Source organism: Pelobates fuscus, chromosome 6, assembly GCF_036172605.1.
Source record: "Pelobates fuscus isolate aPelFus1 chromosome 6, aPelFus1.pri, whole genome shotgun sequence".
NCBI classification, from domain to species: domain Eukaryota; kingdom Metazoa; phylum Chordata; class Amphibia; order Anura; family Pelobatidae; genus Pelobates; species Pelobates fuscus.
Genome location: NC_086322.1, coordinates 163,433,733 through 163,446,603, shown reverse-complemented (window position 1 = coordinate 163,446,603; position 12,871 = coordinate 163,433,733). Strand labels below are relative to the sequence as shown.

General features: G+C 45.7%; 1 protein-coding gene across 2 annotated transcripts in view; it reads left to right on the top strand.

Moving 5' to 3' along the window:
* The first annotated feature begins 318 nt into the window (after nt 1-318).
* The window catches only part of LOC134614530 (uncharacterized), a 55,490-nt gene continuing 42,937 nt past the window's right edge, over nt 319-12,871 (top strand). Inside the window, exon 1 of one of the 2 annotated variants that reach the window (XM_063458444.1) lies at nt 319-431. The gene's annotated coding sequence lies outside the window, so the exon portion shown is untranslated. The remainder of the gene's footprint in view (nt 432-12,871) is intronic. The other variant, XM_063458443.1, reaches the window with a different exon arrangement.

The following is a 12,871-nucleotide window of genomic DNA, read 5'->3' as shown; positions in this document are numbered from 1 at the left end:
TTTTTTTCTTTTATGTGTGTTTTGTGTTCGGCCATTCATCATTATGAAGAAATGCCAAATTGCTTGAATGGATGCCCAAGTCTGCTGGCTAATACCAATAATCAGTATTGCAGCAACCTGCAGAAATCAGGAATTCTTAGCCCCCAGCTTGCAACTACATGTGACAGCTAATAGGTAACGACCAGTCAGACACTGACTAACCACAGACCAGTCAGCCAATCAGTAAGCAGCAAAAACACTGAATGTTCACATATCTTAGTGGAACTATCCGTTTGCATGTGTTGTTATTTTGTAGAATGCTTGAAATTACAGCTCAAAGTCTGAGGACATTACTGTTAAATATTGATAGGAAATTGCTTGCACTGCAGAATTTCACACTAGCAAATACAACACACCACTGAGCCATAGTAATAACAACCATAGGACAGGCGGTAAGTATATTGTTTCAGACTTTTATGACACAGACAATGTTATCAAGAATTGTTATTGCAGGAATTACAATTTAATAACCTTTAAATGTGTTATGCTAATTAATTTTGTGCAATGCAACAGTTACCAAAAATAAGCTCTTTTATTTTTTTGTAACATTATGTAATATTTAAAAAATGTCTAAACTGGCTCATTTTCAGTGTCCTATATGGTTTAACCCCTTAAGGACCAAACTTCTGGAATAAAAGGGAACCATGACATGTCACACATGTCATGTGTCCTTAAGGGGTTAAAGGAACTGTCATTCCATTTTTCAATATCTTCATATAAAATTTATATTGTATAATTTCATTATATATATTTTTAATTTGCGTTTAATGAATTCTCAGAAGAAATCACTCATCTCCCTGTCCCACTCCTTTCTGACAACCATTGTTATGTTCCTTTGGTTGGATTATCAGTTATCCCAGCCTCTTCTCACTATTTTGCAACTTAGCTTTTCAAAATCACCTGACAAAAAGTGCTATATTCTGAAATCTCATAAGATTTAAAAACATTTTTAAAAGCATTAAATTGCAAAATAATGAGCATTAGGTTAGATATCTGTCAATCCTAATGGAAGGTGCATACAGGTGGCATCAGAAAAGGGGAATGAAGGAGGTAGACAAGGGATTTTATCAAATATTTCTGCACAAATAAATTTTAAAAATAACAACAATAAAAGAAAGTTGTGTGTATATATGTGTTTGTGTATATAGGAATGTGTCTGTAAGTGTACATGTTGAATATGTGTATCTATATGAATGTGTGAGTATATAGGAATGTCTGTCTGTGTATATGAATGTTCATGTATGTAATCTATTGCATGCCTTATCTATTGCCTGTGCCGTCAGGGAGCGAAAGGCAAGCTGGCTACTAGAATCACTCTATTAATCAGTGTTAAAGTTCTCTGACAGACCACTAGACTTCTCTAGTTTCTTCTTCAACATTGCAACATCTGATTAAATTAAGTGACTTTTTGAAACTCTCTCCTCCAAGCATGGCAAAGGAAGCACCACCACGTAACTGCTTACCTACTTGTTCAATATTCATTGGTTGCTGCCTGGATATCCCCATGTATGTAATCCAGGCCTGGACTGGCCATTGGGCAAACCGGGCAAATGCCCGGTGGGCTGTGATGGTCATTGGCCGAGGCCAGCAGGAGAGATCAAGGGATCTCCCCTGCCGGCCCATGCAGGGCACCACTGGCCATAAGAGGGAGTTCTCACGGACCAGTGGAAAGAAGAGTGCACAGGGAGTGAAACGCACGCAGGCAAAGCAGTCTGTCTTTTTATGAGCGCCGATATTATCAGAGCGTTGCCATGGTAACCCGCGGCAAAGCTCTGAAAAAGCAGTGCTCGCGAGAGGCAGAGACGTGGTCTGTACCCTGCGGGGTACAGACTAAATAACATGCCAACTGCACCACCAGAGAATACCTTGCGGCATGCCCCCCTCTCACTGGACCACCAGGGATCTGCGTGCTCCCTCTCCCCCTGCAAGGTAATAAGGGAAAGGGGGAGAAAATGTGTTTGTTTTTTTGGTTGTTTTTTATTTTTTAATTATTCAATTACTGTATACTAACTATATCCACACACCCTCTTATACTTACACACAAGCACACTATACACACTATAAACCCATAAACACACACCACAGCCCCTGCACTAACACAAAAACACACTATAAACTCATATACACACATCACAGCCCCTGCACTAACACACAAACACACTATAAACACTCTAAACCCAAATACACACACACATCACAGTCCCTGCACTAACACACACACACTATTCACACTCTAAACCCCTATACACACACTACAGCCCCTGCACTAACACAAAAACACACTATACACACTCTAAACCCATATATACACACTACAGACAATGCACTAACACACTACACACACTCTATATCCCTATATGCACACTACACCACCCACACTCACACAAACAAACACACTACACACACTGCACTCCCAACACTCACATATACACACACACACTAAACACTAGCCACAAACAGACCCCTTTACACCCATAAACACAAATAGTCTGACCTATACACATGCAATCTCAAAAGCAGCCTTCAAACACATACAACACCACAGGGAGCATCTCCACACATGCACAACACACTTTGACAGCCCTGTTTCACTTTTTTTCTTTGGTATCCCACTATTGAGCACACCAGAGACAAGTCACCAGCAAAGGCAGTGTATGATTACATTGCACAACACCCCCCGAAAAACAGGACATTTACTTCCCCTAAGAGCACTGGATGCTCTGGAGGGGCATCATAGGCGTGCGCATGGGGTGTGCTGGGTGTGCCTGGGCACACCCTAATACCCACAGCCCGCGCATGGATCGAGGCCGGCAGGGGACATCACAGGATCTCACCTGTCAGTCCATGCAGAGCCGGCGCTATCTGAGCGCCGGCCCTGCAGTGTGCCTCCATGGGCCAGTGGGGAGATCAAAGATCTCCCTCACCGGACCGCAGGGAGGGAGGCAGGAGAGGACCCGGGGATCTCTAGCCAGCAGCTTCCTCTCGCGGAGCAGGCTAGAATTCACTCACACTAGGACCACCAGGGATGGCAGCAAGGATTCCCCCCTCCCAGACAAAAGGTAAGAAGGGAGGGGGGCTATTTCCTAATCTATCCCCTCCCACTCCCACACACAATCACTCCAAACAAATTCACACACACACACAGCACCCTCACACACACACACTAACAGCACACACAGACAGCACACTAACAGCACTCTCGCTCAAACAGCACACTAACAGCACCCACACACAGACAGCACACTAACAGCACTCTTGCTCAAACAGCACACTAACAGCACCCTCACACACTCACAGCACACTATCACACACACACACAGTGTTCTAGGGTGGACAGGTTAGTTTCTGTGATGTTGACTCTGGTACTATCAAAGGAGTCAGAAATATCATCATCATCATTCCCATATCCCCTGCCATGTCTACTGGCAGTCAGTACCTAGCACTGCCAATAGTTCTTCTGCTAGTAGTGATAGGTGCTGGCTGTGTTACAGCTGTTCTTGTGCTAATGTGGCTAGCCTCACTTTCTTTCATCAACAACACTGCTTCTTGGTGTGTGCAGAGATATTGATTCATTCTGGAGCTGGTGAGTTGACTCAACACTCTCCCCCAGCTATCTTCCATCCTACAGAATCTACTGCTCAACATCAATGCTTTTGCAGTGATCCAACACGTTTGTATAGCTTGACTCAGTAGTAGCCTCCTCTAGCATAACATGTGATAGTGGTGAAGCTGGTAATGGAACCTCTCCTAAGTACTGATTATCATACTAGTGGAGGTAGTAGGATGGGTAATGGAGGGCAAAATTCTAAAGTTTCATCAGGTTGCTCTCACACAATTAGAAAGGTTTCAAAAGATAGATTAAGGAACAGTGCGCGCACACACAAAACAAAAATACAGTTTTGCATTTTACAAGGCTACTTAAAATCACCTATCTCAGCAAACAAATAGGGTAATTCAGTTCCACCATATGGCCATATTTTGTTAAGCCCACCACTACGTCACAATACCGCAACATTGGTGGGTTCTACACTAATTTTAACATGGGAGATTTACATTCTAAATCTCAATACCTACTGTTTAAATGTTTTACAGAGAGTCTCCTGAATTTATGCTTTCCTGTGGTCACTTCCAAAGGGGCACCTATAATGGCTGGGTGGGATGCTTAGCCCAATGGGAATTTGGTCTGGATTCCAAATCTACACAGAAAAAAAGTGGAATTGGGGGGCACACCCGGAACATGCATTTCTAAGTAGTGGTGCTACCGCAAATACCAAAATATATACAAAAAGCGTATTAAGAAACATTGCACACACACAAACTAAAATGTATGCACTTTTTTATTTTATCATTGTCAGTCTATGAGGCTTCATGTAGTAAGATTAACATGTAAATCACATGTTAAGCCCAGTTACAAGTCAATAATGTTTTTGGACTTCTGTGGCATTACGGGCAGTATAATTATCTGGAAAATTTTGATTGTGATCACTTGCAGGCCTTAGTGCTACAGCGCTCAATGACGGAGGCCATTATGGCGGCCATTGGGTCCATTTCATCAGCCCTGTCTCAAACTATCTCCCAGGCCCTTCTCACCTGTCTGACGGATGCTTCATTAAGTGGCTCTACGGTGCGCCACACCCGTCCAGCAGTGGATACTTCAGGTGTGGCACCCAGGAAGGCTCTACGCAAGTATAACTCCCCCTCTGCCTCCAGAACCCCTATGACTGGCATACCTTCAGTCGCCAAAGAAAGTGTCAAATGCAAAAGAGTAAAAAGCGCTCTCTTCTCAAGGGTGAGCAGCAGTTCACCAACAAGGTGTTCCCTCTACCTTGTGATAAATGGACAGATAAAATAGAAAGGTGAACAGCGCTAAAGATCAGAAAATGTACATACGTTTAGTAGAAATACTGGCCAGCGGAGTAACTTAAAAAAATAGAAACAAAAATACAAATAATGGTACAGTATGTATGAACGATATAATTCCACAAGAACAAAGGTGTTATATTCACACTCACACTTTGAGGAGCTATATCAGCTCGGTGTTAAGAGCCTGGACGGAATAATCCCCGTCTATGGATTTCTTGAGGTTCAAGACCGTTGGTGAATTTATAGGTGTAAGTATTCGTTATATGAAAAACAAGAGTAAAATACGCCACATGGTATAGTACGTAAATAAAAATATTGTAGTAAAAGTAGATGATCCTACTTACATATACTAGAGCAACGACCTGCTCTAGTTTGGAGAATTTTAGGTGGAATAATCCCCACCTCGGGATATAGTGGACCCAGGAATAGCAGCAAACCAGTATTAGATAGGAAGGAGGACAAGAGAAATGACTGGATAGTTTAAAAAATATATATACTTTAATACAATAAGTAAAAAGTGAATAATAAACTATACAACCAGTCCTGTATAAAAGTCCAAAATTCTTTTGAGAAAGCTTCGGCGAAACACGTCAAGTGAGGAAGAATTTTGGACTTTTCTACTAAACGTATGTACATTTTCTGATCTTTAGCGCTGTTCACCTTTCTATTTTATCTGGCCAAAGAAAGTGTGTCTCTCACGCAAGAGAGCCTTTCCGTGCCAGGCAGAACGGGAGCGGCTATGGAAATGTGCGAGAGCACAAAAGGAGAGTGACTCCGGCTCAGAAATTCTCTAGAGTCTAGTGAGGAGGCTGGTGAGGAGTCTGAAAACGGCTCTTGAGAGGGATTCCGCTGAGTTGGGCCTTGACCTCTTTTCCTATGCTCAGACGGAAATGTCCAGAGGCAATCTTGGGGCTGCTCCTCCCGCGGACGCAGGGACTGCCCTCATGGATTCATTGGGCGAGCCCTTGTTCGACTCGGATGAGCTCCACCATCCGAGGTCGGCTGACTGGCTCCCAGCGGACCCTGTGGCCCGATACCTTGAGAATTGGGTATGGTGCCCACTCAGCAAAGCAGCCCGCAATAAACTTAGGACAGAGTGTCCTAGACCTGTAGTGTCTAACAAAGTGTGTGACACCCCGGAGGTAGACCCTAAGATGACCCCCCCCCCAAACTCCAGCCCTCCAGATGTTGCTGAACTACAACTCCCATGATTCTATGAATTAAATAGGCAGGCTGGGAATCATGGGAGTTGTACTTCAGCAACATCTGGAGGGCTGGAGTTTGGGGAAGCCTTATTTAAACACACACTGACAGATGCATACACTCACTGACAGACACATACACTCAATGACAGATGCATACACTCACTGACAGACACGCACAATCACTCAGACACACATGCTCACTGGACACACACACTCACAGACACTCACTGACAGACAGACACACACACTTTCACTGAAACAAACACACTCACTGACAGACACACACACTCACTGGCAGACACACACACTCCCTCACACTCACTCAAATTCACTGACGCACACACTCACTCACATTCACTCATACACTCACTCACATTCACTGACACACACACTCACTCACTCACTTCCTCACATTCACTGACACAAACACAGTCACATTCACTGACACACACACAGTCACACTCATTGACAAACACATACATTTTCCCCAACACTCACAATTATTATTATTTTTGTATTTTATTTTCAAAATCCACCCAGCCTCCCTACTTTTGGGAAAACTGGGTGGATTTTTCACCTGGGGTCCAGTGGAGCTGGCCTGGCTGCTGGGCAGGTAGGTGGCCAGATGTGAAGGTGGGCGGGCACTCTAAGTTGTCAACGAGAGAGCTGCAGAGTGATGCCGGGAGCCAGACTGATGTCATATTCAGGCTCCCGGCATCACTGTGGGTCGCACAAGAGAGCTGAGCAGAGAGAGCTCAGGGCAAAGTGCTTCCTCACCACCCACCTGGGTAACAACTGCCCGCCTGCCCCGGTGGAGCCCAAAGGTGGCCAGCCGGCCAGCTCTTGGGCCCCATAAAACAAGGCAAACAAGGCATTAGCCTGAGCATTTGGGGCCTTTGCTGCCCCCTGGAAATTAGCCGATCTGTTTCTCACTCAGAGACCGCAGGTTGATCGACGAGGAATTGTTGGCCTTCCGTGACAACGAGGCAATCGAACTGGCCCCTCTGGATCCCAAAGGGGTCATATATTTCTAGTGGAAAAGAAAGGCGGGCAGATGCCCCCTGTCATCAACATACACCCATTCAATGCTATAGTTGGCTACCGCCATTTTTTTTTTTTTTTAAATTTTTTATTTTTATTGTGCAAAAGCTTGACAGACATGCATATTTTACCACGGCAACAAGTACAGGCTTTTCACAGGGCATTATACTGTGGCATACAAAAGAACTGCACATTTTTATGTAACTAACAGATTAATACAGGTTGTGTCAGAGAATGGTATGGCTTTAAGCTTGATGAACAGTAGTGTAGGCTGACATTAACTCTGTCATATGAAAACAAATGGTATAACATGCTAAACTCTGATTAACGTTTGCGTGTGGGAGCCACTGGGTACTTATTTTCATACTATGTGGAGGTAACATATTTTCATACAGGAGTAATTGCTAAGCATGGTGTTAGCTGGTTATGAGCAGTAGGTGACATGCTAATTTAGTTGACTGGCGTGTACGCATATTGTAGTTAAAATGAAAATGAAATAATAATTAAAGCACAGTGTCCACTGCCACTAGATGCAGTTCTGAGCTGGTTGCATTAACGGTGTGGCTGCTACAAGCTGAAAGTTAAACAAAAATAAAAATACTACCAGCAACATAACCTTGGGGTAGCATCTCCATCAGGGAGCATATAGAGAAAGGATGAGCCATTGGGGATTATTGCCTGTCCCCATACAGCAAGTGGGGGTAAGCTTAACATAGATGACTCTGCCTGGGACTGCTTAACCGATGCCTGCTGATGGCAGGTTGTTACCCCCAGGGAGCGTAAATTCACCACTATGTAAGTGAGGTCCGCGCTGGTCTCAAGCGCCCTTGTGCTCTTGTTCTGTGCTGTCTGACATGCCATCCAGCCTTGTAACCGGGTCTTGTCCTCTGGGCCCCCCTCTGGGTTTGCGTTGCCATGTGTGCTTTCTCCAACTTAGTGGTTTGCGGGTTGGTGATTTGCTCCCACCTGAGCGATGTGCAGAAAGGCTGCGGCGAGGTTGTGATGTGGGTGGACGGTGTTGGCATGCAGCTGTGCGACTTGGCGTCGGGAGAGTCCGCCCGCGGGCTCGTCGGCAAGATGGGCGCGACTCCTTGTGGGTGCTGGGTCGGTAAGTTGCCGTTTTGGCCTCCTTCCCCTTTGTAGCAGGTAGATCAGGGTGGGTGGCTTTGTGCTCCATACGCTGCCAGAATTCCTGGCATATTCGATCAAACTGAGCCTCGAAGTGCTCTCTCCAGATCTGGGCCGTGGGGCATGCATGAGGCTGTAGTAGTTGTTGCTCGGCGGCCATTTTGGGCCTGAACTGCGGCCTCCACTTCGGCAGACCATCCTTTTGTGGTGAGTTTATGGAATTCCCCAGTGGGGACCGGGATGACCCCCACCGGTCCAGAGGGGGGGGACGCGGGATACCAGAAGAGCTGCTGCTTGTAGCGGTCCCTAGGGCGGGAGATCGTCCGCCTCTCCCAACCATTAGGACGCGTTCCTTGCTAGGCTGCATTTATGGAGCGTGGTGCTTCTCGGCTGAGGTTCACAAAACAGGTTTCCACAAGCCCCCACGCGATCCAGCAGTGAGTTATCTGTGAGCAGGACTGCTAAATTCAAGATTTTGCCCAGTAAAAGCCATTATTGAGCTTCTTTGTGTCAGAGCTCACTGTATACACGTCTTGCTAGCTCGGCTGTCAGGCCCCGCCCCCCGGCTACCGCCATTTTAAGATGAAGGGCATCCACCTTCTGAGGGACCTACTCCTACACAGAAATTGACTGGTGAAACTATATTTGAAGGACGCGTATCTGACGGTGCCGGTAGCCAAACCTTCTCAAGATCTACTTTGATTCTGTTGGAAGGACAGTGTTTGGCGCTTTAAATATCTTCCTTTTTGTCTCTCCTTTGCACCCTGGTGCTTCACAAAGCTGCTATGCCCAGTGATGGCCTGGCTACGCAGTCGGTCTACCTGGACTACATCCTGATCAGGCTCAGGAGTGCTCCATCCTCACGCAACATCTGCGATGGATCGTGGAACTACTATGTCAACTGGGAGAAATCCTGTCTGAGCCCATCCAGGCGTATGGAATTTCTAGGTTTCCTCGTGGATTCAGAGGAAGAATTGTTGAGCTTTCTGTCCTCCAAGATTCGGACGATCTGCAAAGAACTTCGCAGGGCGCTCCTCCGTTAGCGGATCACCCCGCATCACTTGGCACGGCATATTTGCCTCCTGGCCTCGTCTATCCAGGCAGTGTTCCCGGCCCCTCTCCATTACCGGGCACTCCAAAGGTTGAAGATCGCTCATCTACGAGAGGGTGCGTCTTATGCGGATCTGGTCATCCTGGATGGTTAAACAAAGGATGAACTGGAGTGGTGGATCATGAACCTATCTGCGTGGAACAGCAGGGCGATCTTTGGTTAACAACCGGAGTTCACCATAGTCTAGGACGCGAGTCTCCACAGTTGGGGTGATCACTGCAAAGGTGTGTCGACAGGGGTTCGTTGGTCGGACTCCGAATCCTGGATCCACATGAACATGATGGAACTAGCACATTCGTGGATTCACCTCTGCATGGACAACATCTCGGCAGTGAGGTATGTCAACCTCATGGGCGGCACCCAGTCGGCAGTCCTGGCCAGATTGGCAAAAAAATTGTGGGAGTTCAATCTGGCTCGGAACTTGGTGGTCCAAGCATAATATCTACCAGCCTACACAATGTCTAGGCGGATTGGAATTTACCGTATCTTTCGGACAACAGCGACTGGAAATTGGACACAGAGGTGTTCTCAACTGTGTCGTCTCTCTGGTGTTATTTTGTTCTCGACCTCTTTGCCGCACAGCTAAACATCCAGCTCCCACGGTTTTTCAGCTGGAGACCATACCCGACGGCAGAGGCTGTGGACGCTTTCCTGCAAGACTGGCAAGGGGAGCCCCTGTAAGCATCCCGCCCCCCTTCTCCATGATTCCACGCATGTTTAATCAGGTTCAACGCCAACAAGCTGAACTGGTGCTTGTGACTCCTTTTTGGGGGATGCAGTCGTGGTTCCCTAAACTTTTAGAGATGTCGGTGGACTGTCCCAGGCTGTTGCCGTCTTTCCCAGGCCTGCTTGGCGTTCCGACGGGAAGTTGTCACCCTCTGTTGGTGGAAGGATCCCTCCTTCTCATGGCATGGTGGATTTCAGGGGACCCTGGGAAGTCCAGGGAGTTTCGGAGGCTACTCAACGATTGTTGGCGGACGTATGGGCTCCCGGAACTAGAACGTCATATTGGTCAGCTTGGCGAGCTTGGGCTGGCTTGTGCCTGGTTAGGGACATGGATCCCGTTTCAGCCCCTGTGAAAGAGATTCTGGAATTCTTAACTTCTTTATTTGACGCTGGTAGGGCTTACCGAAGATCAATCTGTACAGGTAGGCCATATCTTCGACCCACCATGGTTTTGGTATGTAGACATCTACCCGGCTTCCATCTCTCTCGTTCACCTAGGCCGCATTATTCATCTACTTGGGATGTCTCTGTTATTCTGTCTTTTCTCTCTGCTTGGCCTTCTAACCAGGATCTCTCGTTACGCCAGTTGACGGCTAAATTGGTTTGTCTCTTTTGCCTCATCTTTTGCAAAATGTCGGATGTCCGTGCTTTGGATTTTGATGCCAGATCATACACTCCGGAGGGTGTGACTTTCAATATTTCCAGACGTTCTAAGACTTCTATTAAGTCAGTATTGTATCCAGCTTTCCCTTCAACACCGGCTTTTTGTCCATTTGCATGTTTACGCAAATATGATGATCGTACCAGGCAACATCGTTCTGCATCTGTGCACTAACTTTTCTTGTCTTTTCATCCTCCTTTTGCTCCAGTTGTGAGCGCTACGTTGTCCCGATGGTTGAAGTGGATTTTGGACCAAATGGGTATCGTCATTTCTTATTTTGGAGCGCATTCTGTTACGAGACCCTCTGCCTCATCGATTATACAACATCTTAGTAAGGGGTAAGCAAATATCTGCTTACACACTAATTAGCGCTCCACCCACCGATTAAACGTTTCTTCTTGATAATCTTTTTTCTGCTCATTGATTATGGCATCAGGTGCACGTTTGGAGGGCCTTATGAGGATGGCTGCTTGGTCACGCGAAATCAACGTTTCGTCTTTGTTATTTTCAGCCTATTGCTCATGTGTTTTCTGCGGTTGATCAGCTTTAAACTTGCATTATGAGCCTCTGTGTCTTTTCATAAAATTACATGAGTTTCCTATTACATGACGTAACGTCATGATTTTATTAAAGACATGGAGGCAAGCATGGTCCCACCCGTTATGAAGCAATTTCTCAGCTTTTGTTTGTTCTGTTTTCCCACCCATGTTGTTCATTATAGGTGATTGGATTAGTTGGTATTGTAAGTGCGGCTTTGTATTTATGAGGTTTGGTTTTGATTATACCTGTTTAGAGTTCTGGGATGGGCTGTTGTTCATTTTGGGACGTAGATTAATGCCCAGTTATTCTGGCCTTGATGTTGGTCTATAGTACCGATTTAACCCTTGGGCTCCTGTTCTTTATGTTTTCACAGCATGATCCGGACCTGTTTAATGTCTCTTGGAGGAGCATTATCTTGTTGGAGCTGTTCCATTGTTTTCCTGGATTGGTTTCCTGTTGTCGATTAAGTGGTCCTGTGTTCTCTGTTATGAATTTCTACGTTTCGTTTGCTGATGGATTATGTCTGCTGGTTTCCTGTTTTGCAAACTTTCTGTTATGGTGTGTCGCATCTTCAAGAAAGAGGAAGATCTGAGGGTGGTGCCTGCTATTATACTAGGACTTGGCTTGGAGTGGCCCATGTTACTATGTCTGCATTCTTTTTCCATTCTGTTTTGTATTCTTTGCTTTTATTGGTGGACAGTAAAGAATATGCAATACTCGCCTCTGTGTCTTTAATAAAATCATGACCGTAAGTCATGTAATCGGAAAATCATGTAATTTTCTACTATCCACACTGCTTGAGTTCCTCTGATCCTTGATGTGTTCCACTGCTACTCCTGGGAAGTGGAAAGAGGGAATACAGTTGCCACAACAATACAGGGCACCCTATAGGCTGCAAAAACTTACAAGATGGACAAGGTTAAACAGTGACATTTTAATGTAAAACAGTGAAGCGCTATATACTTGTAAAGTGCAACCAATGTGCTTAAATGTGCTAAGTGCAAAATATCAAAAGGGTAATAACTAGTGATGTCGCGAACATAACATTTTCCGTTCGCGAACGGCGAACGCGAACTTCCGCAAATGTTTGCGAACGGGCGAACCGCCATAGACTTCAATAGGCAGGCGAATTTTAAAACCCACAGGGACTCTTTCTGGCCACAATAGTGATGGAAAAGTTGTTTCAAGGGGACTAACACCTGGACTGTGGCATGCCGGAGGGGGATCCATGGCAAAACTCCCATGGAAAATTACATAGTTGATGCAGAGTCTGGTTTTAATCCATAAAGGGTATAAATCACCTAACATTCCTAAATTGTTTGGAATAACGTGCTTTAAAACATCAGGTATGATGTTGTATCGATCAGGTAGTGTAAGGGTTATGCCCGCTTCACAGTGACAGACCAAACTCCCCGTTTAACGCACCGCAAACAGTCCATTTGCACAACCGCAAACTCCCCATTTGCACAAGGTTGGATACCAAGCTAGCCATGTCCCGTTCCTTGTCCTCACTGATGTCATTGAAGGTCTCTTCCTCCACCCAGCCACGTACAACAC